The sequence below is a fragment of the Lactuca saligna genome, chromosome 9 (assembly GCF_052625555.1).
Source record: "Lactuca saligna cultivar CGN05327 chromosome 9, ASM5262555v1, whole genome shotgun sequence".
Taxonomy (NCBI): domain Eukaryota; kingdom Viridiplantae; phylum Streptophyta; class Magnoliopsida; order Asterales; family Asteraceae; genus Lactuca; species Lactuca saligna.
Genome location: NC_136425.1, coordinates 21595658 through 21612596, shown reverse-complemented (window position 1 = coordinate 21612596; position 16939 = coordinate 21595658). Strand labels below are relative to the sequence as shown.

The following is a 16939-nucleotide window of genomic DNA, read 5'->3' as shown; positions in this document are numbered from 1 at the left end:
GTATGCATACTATGTTTACATATGGTCCTCTCTTTGTGAAATAGATCAATTGTCAATATTCCAATGATGCTCATTTCACAATTTCAATCCTTGTTGTAAATGCAAGAATACCAAACTCTTGCCATTTACTGTAATCTGTTAGATTCTAAACTTATATGCAATGATCCCCTTGTAATGACTATGCACAGAAGTCACAAAGACTTGGCAACAGACATTACAGAGCATTCCAATGGAAAACAATTCCATGGAAATGAAGTCTCATATTCAAAGTACATTCCTTTGAACATCCTTCTTAGCATTAAGTTCTTTGATCTTACACAGATTTAAAGAATAACTTCCACCTATGGAGACAATTCCATATTACCATTTTGACCATCACTTCTGAACAAGAGTTACCGCTTTTCAAAATACGTCAATATGGTCCTTACTCTATACTTCTAATTGTCCATGAGCAACCAATCTTTGGTAAACCTCAGATTGTCCTCGACAATTTTTCTTAATCATTTTAGTCATTTCCAGTTCTATTCCTTTTTCCATCTTAATGCCCTAGGCATTTGGAAAATTTAGAATGGATTGAATATTATAGCACATATAATCAAACCTATACCCAAAGCATATGGGACATGATTTATGCTATAAAAATTTTATTTGCCATGTTCTCAAAATTCGAACTATGAAGAGGTATGCCATAATCATAATCGAATTTTGAGATCGCAACATATATAGAATTTCCTTATGTTGAACCATTCTAGCATAACATTCATATATATTCTTGACTAAAGTAGATTAAAATATCAATCTAAGCTTGTAGAATTGGAGTGAAGTATAAAATCTTTTCCCTTAATTATAGCAAAACAACTTTTCAAAGCAAATTGAAACTTTTGTTTTCTATAATTAATATTGCTAACTTGCAACACTTCACATAATCACCATGCTCCCACTAGCATAATGATTACCAGCATAACACTTTATGCTCCCACTAGCTTTGACATGTACTCAGAAATCAGTTGGACTTCTAGAAATCAATACTTTATTGACTTTCTTACCAAAGTTCATATTTCTGATACTAGATTGCTTTGATAAGAATTTATCAAAAACATACACCTTTCCTTAGATAGCTCACATGTTTGTCTAGACCCTTTGCAATTCTCACTAGTTAGTGTGCCGGTTAACCACACACGCTCCACTAACTATATGAGAATGCAAATATCACAACCGCTATCTACTTAAAATATTCTTAGTGGAAGCGTTTCCTTACCATCATTTTCATGAATCGAAGAGAAACCTTATGACACTTAGATTTTATGGTGTATGTGTTCTTTTCCATGTGAATTTTGTCAAAACCATAATCACAGGACTAGGTTAGTGACACTTCCAAATTCATATGGACTGAACTTGTGCAATCTTAATTTCTTGCCACCCGGCAGCACAAGGGCCTACCATTGCTTCCCGGTTGTTATGCAAATAGTCGAGAACTCTCAGAACTCCAATGCAAAGCCAACCTTAACTGGGATGAGTAAGGAATATGTCAACACGATAGGTTACAAACCTCAAGTCGTGGGCTAGTGATTAACAAAACTCTTGATTAGTTCTTGAAACTATTTCAGAATCTTTTAGACTCCCACTGTCCTCTTGACATATACGACTTATCTTTTTCAAGAACCATTCCTTGACAATACAAATATTCAAGAGCTAGTGCGGATTCTTATCAAGTTAAACACTTCCCATAATTGGACTTAGTTGGTCTTTGTTTTATCCAAAACATCACAACTAACCAACCTCAAATGTACAAGAGTATGACACATCTTACTCTACATTTGATAAGTGTTATAAACTTTCTAAAGATTATGTCACTCAATGGCTCAATCTTGGAGTATGACTCTAAGATTTGATGTATGATTTATCTTTTGATTTAACCATTTCAACAACTCATGATTCCTCTCCTTAGCCAACCAAATGAACTAAGGTGTCCTTAGAGGATCAATTTGTGATCTGGTTTTATAATCACTAAGATAATCATAAAACAAAATACACAAGTACTCTCCCATCTCTTTAGATTGGAGAAACTTTTATCTTTCTGCCTTATTTGATTCTTCTTATTCATTCTGCCATACATTGAAACTTTTTCAATGTTTCAGAATTACACTTAAACTCGTAAGCATAACCATATTTACTAAACTTTAGTAAATCATAATGAATAATCTTATCAACCTTTGTGGTGGACCTGACTAGCACACAACCAAGTGTACCTAATCTCTTAGTCCTTTGCTTAACTCACATGTGAATGTGAACAAGGAATCAGTCTTAATTTACCAAAGATGAAAATTCTCATTCATCACACAATACAACTTGCATGATTCCAAGTTTCTATCCAACTGAAACTTGGGTGATGAGAATCTTTCCTTAATTGGTAAATTATGATACTACCACTAATGAAAGAATCAAATCCATTTACCCATATTGCTTATCAATGGAAACATTTAAGCAACAACCTTTTTCACAAATGCCATTGTAAGGATACTTAAAATAAATAAAATCAAAACCATTTTCTTTTATTTTAAAACTTTGCGGAAAACTTATCCTTACAATCCATACGGAAAACTTGTTGTTATCCTTTCCTAAGCAATATATCTAACTCTTAAGTAACAACTCAAAATTCTGATCACGGAACCATGCAATCGAAATCCATCTTCACGATCAGAATCAGCATATACTTCCTTTAAGTTTCTTCACTCTTCTTTGATTCTTAAACATCAATATGTGACCCAATCACAACATGCAATAAAAATCTCAGAATAGAAACTTAATAGAGTTACACAATGGACTTTACCTGAAGTAGCGTCAAACATTTGACTTTACTATCCTTATGGATTTTTAGGTAAATTTGGCAGCTTCGCAACCAATACCCTTCCTTTAGAAACATATGGACTCTTTGGAAACGGTACACGGGACTATCACAGACTTAGCATTTCTCTTTACCATTTGGTCAACCGAGTTGACTATGGCCAATCCCTTTCAATTGGGAAGAGAAAGTTTTTCTAGACTTCCAATGTTACCATTATAAATGTCCATGGAAGTTTAGGAAGTTGATCTTCCAATCAAATTTTGCTTTACCAATGCTCCAAATCATTGTTGATTCAACATCATCAAGCAAATAGGTAAGATCATTAGGGGTCATGTCGTGATCTGTCATCAGGGAGTGACCAAGTCAATAGCCAACTACCTTGAGACTTCGACACCCGACTCTCCCGGCTTGTCAATATGTGACTTAATCTCCAAGACCTAAGCACATATAGACTTTGTTTGCCAATAGGGATTGAGTGACTTAGAACTTATCATGTCTTGAAACCTGTGGGATAAGGAGATTTATTGGAGTAGGTGAAGGAAGTGAAGTATGATTTTCAGTCCCACTAATGCACAACAAAGGGATTGATCTTTCACCTTGATTGCCATTCGGGATATCATCTTCATTAGGAAGCTTCTTCCTAAGATTTAGGAAGACCATATATTTCTAAACTAGACATCTATAATGGGAGAAATTCAAGTTAGTTGATTTAAAGTCCTTAATATAACACCCAATATGAAATATTAAGGCTAGGACCCAATAACCTATTTATAACTGGAAGAGGGATGCCGTAATCCAAATTATAAAATAGTTAAAGGTAGGTAAATGACGATTTACCAATTTCCACCATGAAAAACGAAATATAATTAAGTTTTAATTGGATTTGAAACTCCTAGATCTTTTGAGATACATTGAACTTTCAATGGCATGTTTGAATCTCGATTGTGCCCTCTCAAGTTTGTGACTGGGATGCCGAGGATCACAAACAAGGTGTGAATAACCATACAAATTGACTTGGTACCCTCAACAATATTACCTAATCGATGTGCCGGTTAACCACACACGCTCCACCGATCTATAATAAAGTCAAGTTACCCTTTGCCACTCTTACTAGTCCATGTTAGTGTGTCAGTTAACCACACACGCTCCACTAACGACTTGGTAAGGTACAAAGTGTAATTTTATGGGCTAGCACCAATTTCACATTTTCCTAAAGTAACTAAGATTGGGAATTTATAATGTATAGTTACTTTATAATTCATTATACTTTTAATGAGTATTTAAAGTCGTATCCTACCCATTCGGCTAACGACCCTCCACTGATCAAGGAAGCGGTGAGTGGGAGTGGACACCCATTAAGTCACCATTTTGTAGGCAACAACCTTATACCCCCTTATAGACCGGCTTCGTGAATGAGGCCTACTAACGGTAAGAATGACATATTCTTATACATATCTATATAATTAAAATTATAATAATAGTATCAGGGTGTATTTTAAACATTTAAAATACTTGGTGGTTTAATATATTAATTAAATTATACTCTTAATTTAATTAAACTTAAACCATGTCTTTATGGAATTATTAACTCTTTTAATTAAACACTTTAATTAATTTAATGAAGTCCATAAAGTTTGAATTTTTTTTTAACTTTTAAAAAAAATTAATTTGGAATTAAAGTGTAAGACTTTACAAATTCCAAAACTTAAGGGCAAGAATTGAAATTATTCCAAGTCTCTTCAATTTGTAACTTATGAGTTTTAATGGTTCATAAAGTTGAAGACTCTTCATTTTATGAAACCTACTATTCTTTAATTTCAACCTTTAAAGAAGTGACTTTTGGTTATCCATAACTTGAGGACAAGTTATGGATACCATTAGTGTCATTAAGATCATGAATTAAACACACATGGAGGTTACACATAATTCCTACGATCTTCTAAAACTCATAAGAACACAAATTCATAACAAACAATTTCAAGAAATCATATAAACATATACAATACTTGAAAATTGATAAAAGTCATGCAAAATGGGTTAACATAATCATTATCATTTTTTAAAAACAGATTTTACAAGTCCAAAACAGATTGAGATAATGATTTTAATCCATTTCCAGCAACAAAACACGAAAAACTGCCCAACATGCTCCTACTCGTCGAGTGCATGATCCTACTCGACGAGTAGGATGAATTTGTTCATGGACTCGGTGAGTCCTCCCCATGGACTCGGCGAGTATAGTCGTCAGAATGCAGAATTTTCGTTTTTCAAGCAGTTTTGCATCAAGTATACAGAAAACAATCCTAGGCTCTGATACCACTGTTGGGTTTTGAGCATTCTAACACTTCCTAAGTGTACATGCAACCCTAATAACCTTGAATCTATGTTTTCTCTATATACATGCAAATTTCTTTTACAAAGTTATTTCCTAACTAGCATGGCATGGGGAATATATGAAACATAAAACTAGTAGAAAAACATACCTTGTTGTTGCTTGGATTCCTTTGAGACTTTGTGAGCCTAGCACCCCAAATGTTGTGCCTCAAATGCTTCACACAACACCACAAAACTTGGAATAACTTGAGATAATATTTCTTACACTCAAAAATCAATTATGCCCTCTCTAGTAACACTAGTGCCGATTTTGCATGCTATAGGGTTTCTTTTATAGTGTGTCATAATTAGGAGTTACAAATGTAAACCCTAATTGTCATGACTCTTCATTTCTCATGACCCATGGGTTTGTAACTCCGATGGACTATCCATGGAGCTCCATATGGTTATAACCAAACCCATAAACCATGGATCATTAATCCACCATAAAAGAATTGATGATTGTCATAATCAACCCTATATATTTAATTAGTCTCACTTTGATCACCAAATTAATACTAGATTAATACTTGATCAAATACTAATTAAATAATATTATTATTAATATATTAGAACTTATAATATATTAATAATCATAAGTGCCTTATTCTCTCATTTAGTCTATCCAAGTATTGCAATGCCATGCAACCCAAATGGACCATGCCAGGTCGGGTCAAGTTCATACCAAATAAAGTTATGGACTTAGACACTATATCCAACATGAAGGTCTCAACTTGGAAAGGTGTGATACGCTTCATAAAGAAGAGAAAATTGGGTCCCTGGTATATTGAGCCTTTTCGGGTGATTGACAGGGTTGGCAAAGTTGCTTATAGATTGGATCTTCCAGAGGAGCTCAATTAGATTCACAACACTTTCCATGTTTCAATGCTACAAAAGTGTGTATTGGATGACGATGCAGTGGTTACCTTAGATGATATTCAGGTCGATGAGTGCCTGAACTATGTTGAGAGGCCGGTAGCTATACTGGATAAGAAGATGAAGGTTTTGCGTAGCAAGGAGGTGTTTGATTAGGTGTCTAAATCCATAACTATATTTGAGATGTACTTGACCCGACCCGGCATGGTCCATTTGGGTTGCACTTCACCCGAACAATTTATAGATAATCTTTTGAGAATAGTATGTTTATGATTTATTAATATATTATAAGTTCTAATATATTAATATGAAATCATATTATTTAATTAGTATTGATCTAAAATTAATTTAGAATTAATTTGGTGATAAAAAAGATGACTAATTAAATATGGGCTCTTGTATTTATATGGTGCGGGCTATTGCTTATTTAGAATGGGCTAGGCTTACATGGAAAGTCCATGGAGCTTTAACCCGTGGATCTCATGGAAATGAAAGGTCATGGGTATTAGCGTTTACATGAATGTAACCTTAATCCACCACACTATATAAAGGGGTCCTTGGCACTTGAAATGGCATTAGTTTTGTGTGAGAACTAAAGGTGGCCGATTTCTTGAAGTGTTCTACTACTCTCTCAAGTTTCCAAAGTTTGTGGTGATTTGTGACTTCCATTTGAGGCATCCACATTATTGGTGGTAGGCTCTCAAACTCCAAGAAATCAACCACTACTAAAAGGTATGTAATTCCACTAGTGTTTTATGATTCAAGTACCCCATAACATGCTAGTTAGGAAGTAAACCTTGGAAAATTATTATTTGCATGTATCTTAGAGAAAACATAGATCCAAGGTTTATAGGATTGCATGTACACCATAGGAGTGTTAGAATGCTCAAAACCCATCAGTGGTATCAGAGCCTAGGCTTGTTTTTTTGATACTTGATGCAAACTTGTTGGAAAAACTCTAAAATCTGCTATCTGCTGAGGGAAATCGCCGAGTCCATGGGGGGACTTGACGAGTCCATGTGTTAATTCATCCTACTCGTCGAGTTGGTTCATGCACTCGACGAGTAGGAGGCCCTGAATGTAGATTTTCGAGTTTTGCTGCTGGAAATGGACTAGAAACATGACCCTAAACTGTTTTGGTCTTATAAAACTTGTTTTGAATGGTGTAATGGTTATGCAAATCCATTTACAATGACTATTATCAAAATTTCAAGTTTTGTATGGTTTATTTATGATTCTTGAAATTGTTGATATGAATATTCATACACTTATGAGTTTAGAAGATTATATGAATTATTTGCAAACAGTTTGTTAGTTTAATTCTTGATCTTGATGTGTTTTAATGGAATCCATTATTTGTCCTCAAGTTATGGATTACCAAAATTCATTCTTTTAAAGTTCATTAATAAACACAGAAGTTACATGAAAATGAAGAGTCTTCATTTTAATAAATCATTAACCCATAAGTTATGAAGTTGAAAAGTTTTGAAAGTTACAAAACTTGCCCTCAAGTTTTGGAACATGTAAAGTCTCACACATTTTAGAAAACTTTAGTTCCAATCCCTAGAATTTTTAAAGTTAAAATTCAACCCTTATACTTTATAATATTATAAGTTAATAATATATATATATATATATATATATATATATATATATATATGTATGTATGTATGTATAAGAACAAGTCTTTTTACCGTTAGTAGGCCTCATTCATGAAGCCAGTCTATAAAGGGGTATAAGGTTGTTGTCTATAAAATGACAGCTTAATGGGTGTCCACTCTCACCCACCGCTTCCTTGACTGGTGGAGGGTCGTTAGCCGAACGGGTAGGACAATGACTTTAATCCTCATTAAAAGTATGATGATTGTGAAGTAACTAAATGTTTTACAAATTCCCAATCTTAGTTACTTTTCGAAAATGTGAATAAGGTGCTAACCCATGAAATTACACTTTGCACTTTGCTTAAGTAGTTAGTGGATCATGTGTGGTTAACCGACACAATAACCTGGACTTAACAAGGTAGGCAATGGGTGGCTTAAGGTTTATCATAGATCGATGGAGCGCGTGTGATTAATCGACACATCGATTAGGTTATAAACATTAAGAGTACCAAGTGATTTGCATGGTTACTTCACACCTTGTTTTGTGATCCTCGGCATCCTGGTCATAAAATTTGAAGGGCACACTCGAGATTGAAACATGCCATTGAAAAGTTCAATGAATCTCAAAGAATCTAGGAGTTTCAAAACCAATTAAAACCTAATAATTTATTTCGTTTTTCATGGTGGAAATTGGTGAATCATGATTCACTTACCTTCAAATATTTTATAGCTAGGATTACGGAATCCCTCTTCTAGGTTATAAAATATTGTGTTGGGTCCTAGCCTTAATATTACATTTGGGTGTCTTATTAAGGACTATATTTATATTTAATCTAAACTTGTGTTTCCTTCCCAGATGTCTTCTAACAATGCTGCTTCTGGCTCAAACCCTACTGGCTCCTTCTCTCTCATGAACCTTTGTGGGAGAGTCATCTTCGATGGTTCCAACTTTACGGATTGGATCCAAAACATTAGGATGGTCACTCGTTAAGGGGATAAGGAATATGTCCTCGACAAGGAGCTTAAAGAACCTGATAAGTCGTCTGCTACTCCTGAGGAGATCGCTGAATTCCGGATTCATGAGAGAGATGCCACTAAAGTGGCATGTATCATGTTGGCCATAATGACAGTCGCGCTCTAAAAGTCATATGAGGACTATTACCCTTTTGAGATGCACCAAGACTTGATGGACCGCTACCATCGAATTGCTCATCAAGAGAGGTATGGTATCATCTCCTCCATGATAACAACCTGGATGAAGGATGGTGAACACATCACATGCCACTTATAGAAAATGAAAAGGTATGTGGACCGTTTGCTGAAACTAAATGTGAACTTCCCCGATAAGTTGGCAATTGACATCATTTTGCACTCCTTTTTTTGATCAATTCCGAATGACATACTACATGAACAAGGAGGAAGTTACACTCAGCAAACTTTAAGGACTCTTGAAGACCGCCGAAAGTGGTCTTAAGGGTAAATCGGTTGTTACCACTCCTACTCCTACCGTGACCCATGTCTTGGCAATCGGGCAAGGCAAAGGAAAGAAGAGGAAGAGCCCTTCGAAGGGTACCAAGGGAAAGTCCCTTGATGGCTCCTCTTCAAGTGGAACCAAGGAAGGTTCTGTCACTCCTTCTGCCAACTCTAAAGAGGTTGAATGCTTCTATTGCCACGAAAAGTCTCACTGGAAGCAAAACTGCCCAAAAGACATACAAGATGTTAAGGATGGGAAAGTGGAACCCAACCATGTAGGTATTTACACTATATTATCTAATAACTCACCCCATTCTAATTCTTGGGTCCTTGATACAGGTTGTGGTATTCACATATGTTATGATTTGTAGGGACTAAGAAGAAGTGAGAATATGGAGCATGGGAAGATAAACTTAATCATGGGGAATAGGAAAGCTTCACCTGTCACCAAGATTGAAGTTTATCCTTTGTTGCTAAGTAGTGGGTTAGCGTTAGATTTAAATAAATGTTGTTACTCGTCTGAAATGGTGAGAAATATTATTTCTTTTCACGGTTTGTACAAACAAGGGTTTACCTTTTCGTTTGATAATGAATATGGTGGTATTAATGCTTTCTATAATAATGTTCTTTATTTTAAAGCATTACCTTGTGATGGTGTATATAAAACTGTGTCGGTTGTAGATAACCTAGGAAATGATGTGTTGTGTATTGATTCTTCCAATAGCTTGGATAAAGCATCATTATGGCATTATCGTCTTGGACATGTAAGCAAGAAACGCATAGGCCAACTCCAAAAGGATGGAGTCTTGGAGTCATTTGACCTAAAGTCAGATGATAGTTGTGAATCTTGTTTAATTAGGAAAATGACAAAGTCACCCTTCACTGGTACTTGTGCTAGGGGTGAGGGTTTGTTGGATCTCATACATATTGATGTGTGTGGACCCTTCAGAACCACCACAAGGGATGCTAACCGCTTCTATGTGACTTTTACCGATGATTATAGTAGATATTGATATGTCTACATAATCAAGCATAAGTCAAAAACCTTTGAAAAGTTCAAGGAGTTTAAACAGGAAGTGGAGAATCAGTTGGGCAGGAACATTAAGATGCTTCGATCCAATCGAGGTGGTGAGTATCTTAGTACAGAGTTCATTGACTATCTTAAGAAATGTGGGATTGTCTCACAATTAACACCTCCCAGGACACCACATCTTAATGGTGTGGCTGAGAGGCATAATTGAACCTTGTTGGACATGGTTCATTCCATGATGAGTCGAGCTTCGCTACCAATCTCATTTTAGGGGTATGCCTTAGAGACTGCCGCCCATATCCTTAATCTAGTCCCTACCAAAAAGGTTGCCAAAACACCTCACGAGATTTGGACCGGGAAAGTTCCCAATTTGGACCACATCAAGATTTAGGGCTACGAGACTTTCGTGAAGCGCAAGACTCATGATAAGCTCGAACCTTGAAGTGAGAGGTGATTTTCATCGGCTACCCATATAAATCCTTTGGTTACCTCTTCTACATACCCAATGATAATATGGTCTTTGTGGCAAGGGGAAGGGTCTTTTGTGAGAGAGAATTCATAAGCCAAGGAAACAGTAGGAGACAAATTGACCTTGAAGAAATTTAAGAGTCAATTGGTGAAGGAACCTTAAATCCTAGAAATCAACCTGAGGAGGAAACTCCTGTTGATCCAACTGACGAGTCTGTACCTCTGAGGCATTCCACGAGAGTTAGGAATGCACCTGAGCATTACTATGGTTTCCGTATTACTGCAGAAGGTGATACATTTATCAGTAACAACACACTGGTAAATTTGGTTGAACCTAACAGCTATAAGGAAGCTATGACAGGCCCTGAGTCTACTAAATGGAAAGAGGCTATGAACAATGAGATTCAGTCCATGTATGACAATCAAGTTTGGAACTTGGTTAACAATGCACCGGGTCGTAAGATGGTCGGGTGCAAATGGATCTTCAAGAAGAAGACCGACATGGATGGAAAGGTGCACACTTATAAGGCACGACTGGCTGCGAAAGGTTTCACTCAAACTCAGGGAATTGATTATGATGAAACCTTCTAATCAGTAGCAAAGATTAAATCTATTAGGGTTATGCTAGCCATTGCTGCTCATGTAGTGTAGCCTGAGAACTCTTGATCTAGGCTTTCTTGCCTGTTCCTTGTTTGGTTCTGGCTCTAGAATAGGATCATCTATTCGGGTGGCTATCTTACCTTAGGTTACTTATGGTTACACATTTCATGGAGGGTAGCTGGTAAAGTGGCAGTATGCTGTGAAAGGGATAGTAGGCGGTAAGGAGCTGTATGATTGTTGTTTGCCTATATTATGTGACTACTTGATCCTGATTGTTTATATATGTCGACATATGGTGGTAGTGGGTTGAGGTGGTCTTGCTTTGTGTTGTAGGCCAAGATACCTGGTGCGGGTCGGCTGTAAGCTGAAGGCACGGAGGTTCGGGAGGAGCGGTTGGGTTGAGTCAGTATGCCAACAAACCTTGGTATTCCGGCCCGGATAGATTGAAGGCCTATAAGGAGGTCCAGTCATGCCGAAGGCCGCAAAGAGGCAATTATGCATGCTTGTATGTTTATTGTATGTGGTATTTTGGGGGAAACTCACTAAGCTTTATGCTTACCCAGTTGTTTATTGTTTCAGGTATCATCGATCATCACGGGAAGGCAAATGTGTGACTGTAAGCATTTATCAACAACAATGAAGATTCCACACTTTAATATTATTCTGATTTTTTTAAATGAATTTGGAATAAACAATTTTCTCCATAACTGAATTATAATTTGGAAGATTTACTTAAATAAAAAGGAAAATTTTGGTTGTGGAAATGAGACGTTACAATATACTATCTTAAAGAAATTTTAACTGGGTTGTCATATATCTCGTATTCATGATTATGATCTCGTTGTGGCGGTATTATTTGCGTCGAGACCATCTTATATGTTTACCGGGTGTAGTTTTTTCATGTGCGTGTAGCAATAGTCTTAGTTAAAGTGGTGACATTCTAAAAGGGAAATGTATTTTTGGACTAAGCAAGTATCCTAGGCCACAATTTTGCATTCGTCTTTCATTCAAGTGTAGTGGGTTGATTGAGATACAGTTTTAAAGAATAAATGTATTCTTGAGCTAAGCAGATAGCCTATGTCAGAATATTGTATTCAAACCTTTATTTGAGTGTAGTCGGCTGACAGAGCTACATTTTTAAAGAATAAATATATTTTTGGGCTAAGCATGTAGCCTATGTCGAAATATTGTATTCGACGTTCATTTGAGTGTAGTCAGCTAACCGAACTACATTTTGTAAAGAACAAATGTATTCTTGGGCTAAGCAAGTAGCCTAGGTTGGAATATTGTATTCGACCTTCATTTGAGTGTACTCGGCTGACCGAATATAATTTTTAAATAATAAGTGTATTCTTAGGCTAAGGAGGTAGCGCACATCCAAATATATAACGATTAATGATAAAATATCCATGCACCATTTGACGGAATTCTGTTCTCTGTAGCTTCATCTTTGTCAATATCAAACATTCACCGATTGATTTTGTTGTCCTTAGCTTGCAAATAAAAAAATAAAATCGGTATACTTACCATTTGTGCCATTATAATTTGTTTAGCTATCATAGTGTAACAGAAAAAAGCATAACCATCTCATAGAGGGTTTATGCCTTGACCGCATCATGCATTCGTACTCAAATTCATCTTTTATAGTTGTAAAGAAAAGCATACACATTTTTTTCACCTCTATATATATATGGCCTAACAAACAAATTTTTTTTTTTTAATGATCTTTAGATTAAGAATTTAAATCCATTTATTAAAGCTTTTTTTGCCATAAAGATCTTCGCTGCGTTTGGCACGATACATGTGCCTTCAACCAGGGTCTTAATAAAGTCATAATGGTATTACCTACTTTCCTGTTGGTTTTGTGGCTCACAGTTTTGGTCGTTGTGTAAAGCAATTACCCTACTTGCAAACCGTTGTCAATGACATATGTCCAACTTGATTATAATCATATACAAAATTCTCTCTCTCTCTCTCTCTCTCTATATATATATATATATATATATATATATATATATATATATATATATATATATATATATATATATATATATATATATATATATATATATATATAAATAAAAGTTCAATTGAGAACCATAATTATTAGTTATTCAATGAACCAAATATTTTCTTTCAATTTCTAAAGTTCAATTTCTAGAGTTTATTCTTTATCGAACAAAAATTTAAAAATATCTAAATTCATATATTAAAATTGTGAATATGAAAAATATTTTTCGGATTCACCGTGTGAATCTGGAATCACGTTGTGAATTTGACGTAAAAAAATCGAATTTGATATCATTGGAAAAAGGATAAAAAATTATGAATTTCTGTATTTTTAGTTTTATTTTAATAAAAAATAAGTTCTAAAAGTTGAAAAAAAGATTGGTTTCTTGGTTAATTATGGTTCTCAATTGAACCTCATCATATATATATATATATATATATATATATATATATATATATATATATATATATGAGATACTTCAAATAAAAACAGTAAATAGTGTGAGAACGTAAATATACTATTTTTATATTATAATTCTGCAATGAATTTTGTATCTACAACTTTATATCATTATTCAATAATGAATAAATGAATAATCACACGTTAAAATTAAAAATAGAATTTACTATAAAAATACACACACACACACACACATATATATATATATATATATATATATATATATAATAGAATAATAACATTCTAATAAATATATGAGTAAGGTTAACATTCATATTAGAATTATTTCAACAATACACAAATACAACATTCATTACAGAACAATAACATAAATATAGTGTTTTTACGTTCTCACACTATTTACTGTTTTTATTTGAACTTGCTTTTATATATATATATATATATATATATATATATATATATATATATATATATATATATATATATATATATATATATATATATATATATATATATATATATATATGGGAAAAGTAAATATATCCATAAAGGTATATATATATATATATATATATATATATATATATATATATATATATATATATATATATATATATATATATATATATATATATATATATATATATATATATATAAACTACGTAGTTTCGGATTAAATTTCTCAAAAAAATAAAAATACATCGGAAATGAAGTTTATCAAGCCCCAATCAATTCTTCGTCTTTAGCTCTTCTGTGTTAGCTCGTATCAATCAACAGGTGAGGTGATCGTTGGGGATTTGAGTTAACATCCGATTATTTGATCATCCAACAGGTATTTCGATCCCACACACATGTGTTCGGTTTTTTTCTTAGGTTTAAGAGGCACAATCATCCATCGTTCCAATGGGTTCTCTATCTAGCCCTCGGCAAATCAATTGACTAGATACTTACACTTGCAGGTGCAGCAGGGTGAATGTGATGATGGTGGACGGCCTAGAAGCTCGTATAACGATGGGTATGTATATGGGTATTCATAATCCGACTACTCTTCGCTCAGCTCCCTCTTTCATGCGCACGAAGCTCCGAGCCAAACCTAGTGCTGCCCTTATTGCTTCTTCTTCTCGGACAGAAGGTCGAACAGTTGGTGGGCTGCTGTTGCAACCAAAGCATGACCTAAACGAAGTAAAGGGAGATGATGATACTGTTAATAATATCATCATCAAGAAGAAGAAAAGGGTGTTATTTTTGGATGTAAACCCAATCTGTTATGATGGTAGCACCCCGAGTTTACACTCTTTTGCTCACTGGATTTTCCTTTTCTTCTCCAAAGTCAGCCTTACAGACCCTGTTATTGTCGTAAGCACCACCTCTCTCCATTACGTTTCTATGCCAAATTTTAAGCCCAACAGGCCAATTGTTTTATCTCAATGAGAGTTTGGTCGTTTTAGATAACTCAGTGATTTAAGTCAAAATCTTTGGATTTTAAGGTATCTGAAAGACTTTTTGGAAGCAATCTAATCAAATATAGCTCCTTTTTTTTTCTGGCAGAGAAGTAGAAGAAGTGCACTGGAATCTTCAGTTGATTGCTAAGCTGTTGTAGTATTTTATCCATATGTTTTAGTTGATTTCAACAATAGTTTATGCACCCTTATGAATATTGAGCTCATTTCATTATTAATGGAATCTCGCTAGGCTGTTGTAGTACTATATCCATTCAACAAGTGTGATCCACTCTCTAATTTAAGACTTAGTAAGTATACACTTTCTCTCGATGATGTGACTCATGAAAAAGATTGAGTTGTTGTTCATGAAACTATTTTAAAGAGGGTATTTCTTACAGAAATATCTTGTTTATAGGATGCATTTTGGGTGATGAAGCAGATGGTGTTCCTAGAATTCAACATCTGGTGCCTGGTTTTGGCATGAAAACTGCCTTAAAACTTATAAAGAAAATTGTCCTGCTTCTGCAATACCTGTGGTTTTTAATGCTTTGAAATTATTTGTATTGCAGGGATGTTAACGTTAGGATACAGGAAGAGTGGTTGCATAAGAGACACAAACAGAACGATTCAGAAATTATATCAAGCTTCCTTGATTTATTGGGGGAAACTCGTTGTTCCAAAGCTCTCTGGATTCATATCTAGCCCTTGTGAAACTTTCTCTGTGTAGGTATGAACACTTCAAGTTCTCTTTTTTCCTCTGTTTTTATCATCTTGTTGAAGCTTCCTTATTTTGGAATGGAATTCTTCCAGTATTAAGTTCAAACCCTTTTCAACCTTCTTCTTCATTTTCCATCCATTAATTTTCAAGAATTTGTTTTTCAGGCTCTTGGAGTCCCTGTTCACCATGATGTATATCAGATCAGAGCATCCCATATACCACTTAGAAAACTGGTTTATTGACCCATCAAAGCACAAGGAATTAAAGCCAAGATAGCCATTAAATGGGGAAAGCCTCATTTCCTTTACTTTCTGTATTAAGTTCAGTTTTTTTTTTTTTTTTTTTTTTTTTTTTTTTTTTTTTTTTTGTTGAAGTCAAAAAGAAACTCATGTGTATAGCTAACTGGATTGACCGAAGGGTAAATTGGTCATTTATTCATATTTTAGATAGTTCATTAGTTCAATAAGGAAATTCCCCTGTATAGTTTATAGTTTACTTGATTAAATGACCATTTAATCAAAGGTTACAACGGTTATTACTTGTATTCAGTCTCAACCGAAAGATTTTATGCATAAAACACTTTATCTTAAAGAAGAAAAAGAAACAGGCCCTATGTTTTGACTTCAAGCTCTATAATGTTGAATATGAATAAAATGAAAGATTACTTGTAATAGCTCAATTGAACCTTGTTTTTTTTTTTTTTTTTGCTAAAACTATGAAAATATTGTGTTGAATTTGTAGAATATTCGTATTTGATTCTCAATATGGAAAAAGAATTGGGTGATTTTAAAGTCAAAATCTTTAATTTTACCACCTTTCAGTTAAAGATAATTAATTCACTCTGAGGTCTTGAGGATTACCATATTTGGGACAAGGGCAAAATCGTCCAACGATGTTAAAAAAACATCAAACTTATGTGTAGATAACACAACACTAACCAAAATGATAACATACTTTTTTTCTTACCCTGTAACTGCAGATAAGTTTTGTTTTTTCACAAAATACCCTCATAATTTCATTTTTTCACAAAATACCCTCATAATTTTTTTTTTTTTTTTTTCATAAAATACCATAGTAATTCT

The 16939-nt window shown here is 34.3% G+C and overlaps 1 long non-coding RNA gene across 4 annotated transcripts; it reads left to right on the top strand.

Moving 5' to 3' along the window:
- Positions 1-14372: 14372 nt before the first annotated feature.
- Positions 14373-16397, top strand: LOC145018688 (uncharacterized). Of its 4 annotated transcripts, none has more exons than XR_013667122.1 (6): positions 14373-14529; positions 14657-15053; positions 15246-15447; positions 15555-15604; positions 15709-15866; positions 16022-16397. It is a non-coding gene; the product is annotated as an uncharacterized LOC145018688 (long non-coding RNA). The 4 variants fall into 4 exon arrangements; XR_013667121.1 differs by having other exon boundaries at positions 15555-15617; XR_013667123.1 differs by lacking the exon at positions 15555-15604.
- The last annotated feature ends 542 nt before the right edge of the window (positions 16398-16939 follow it).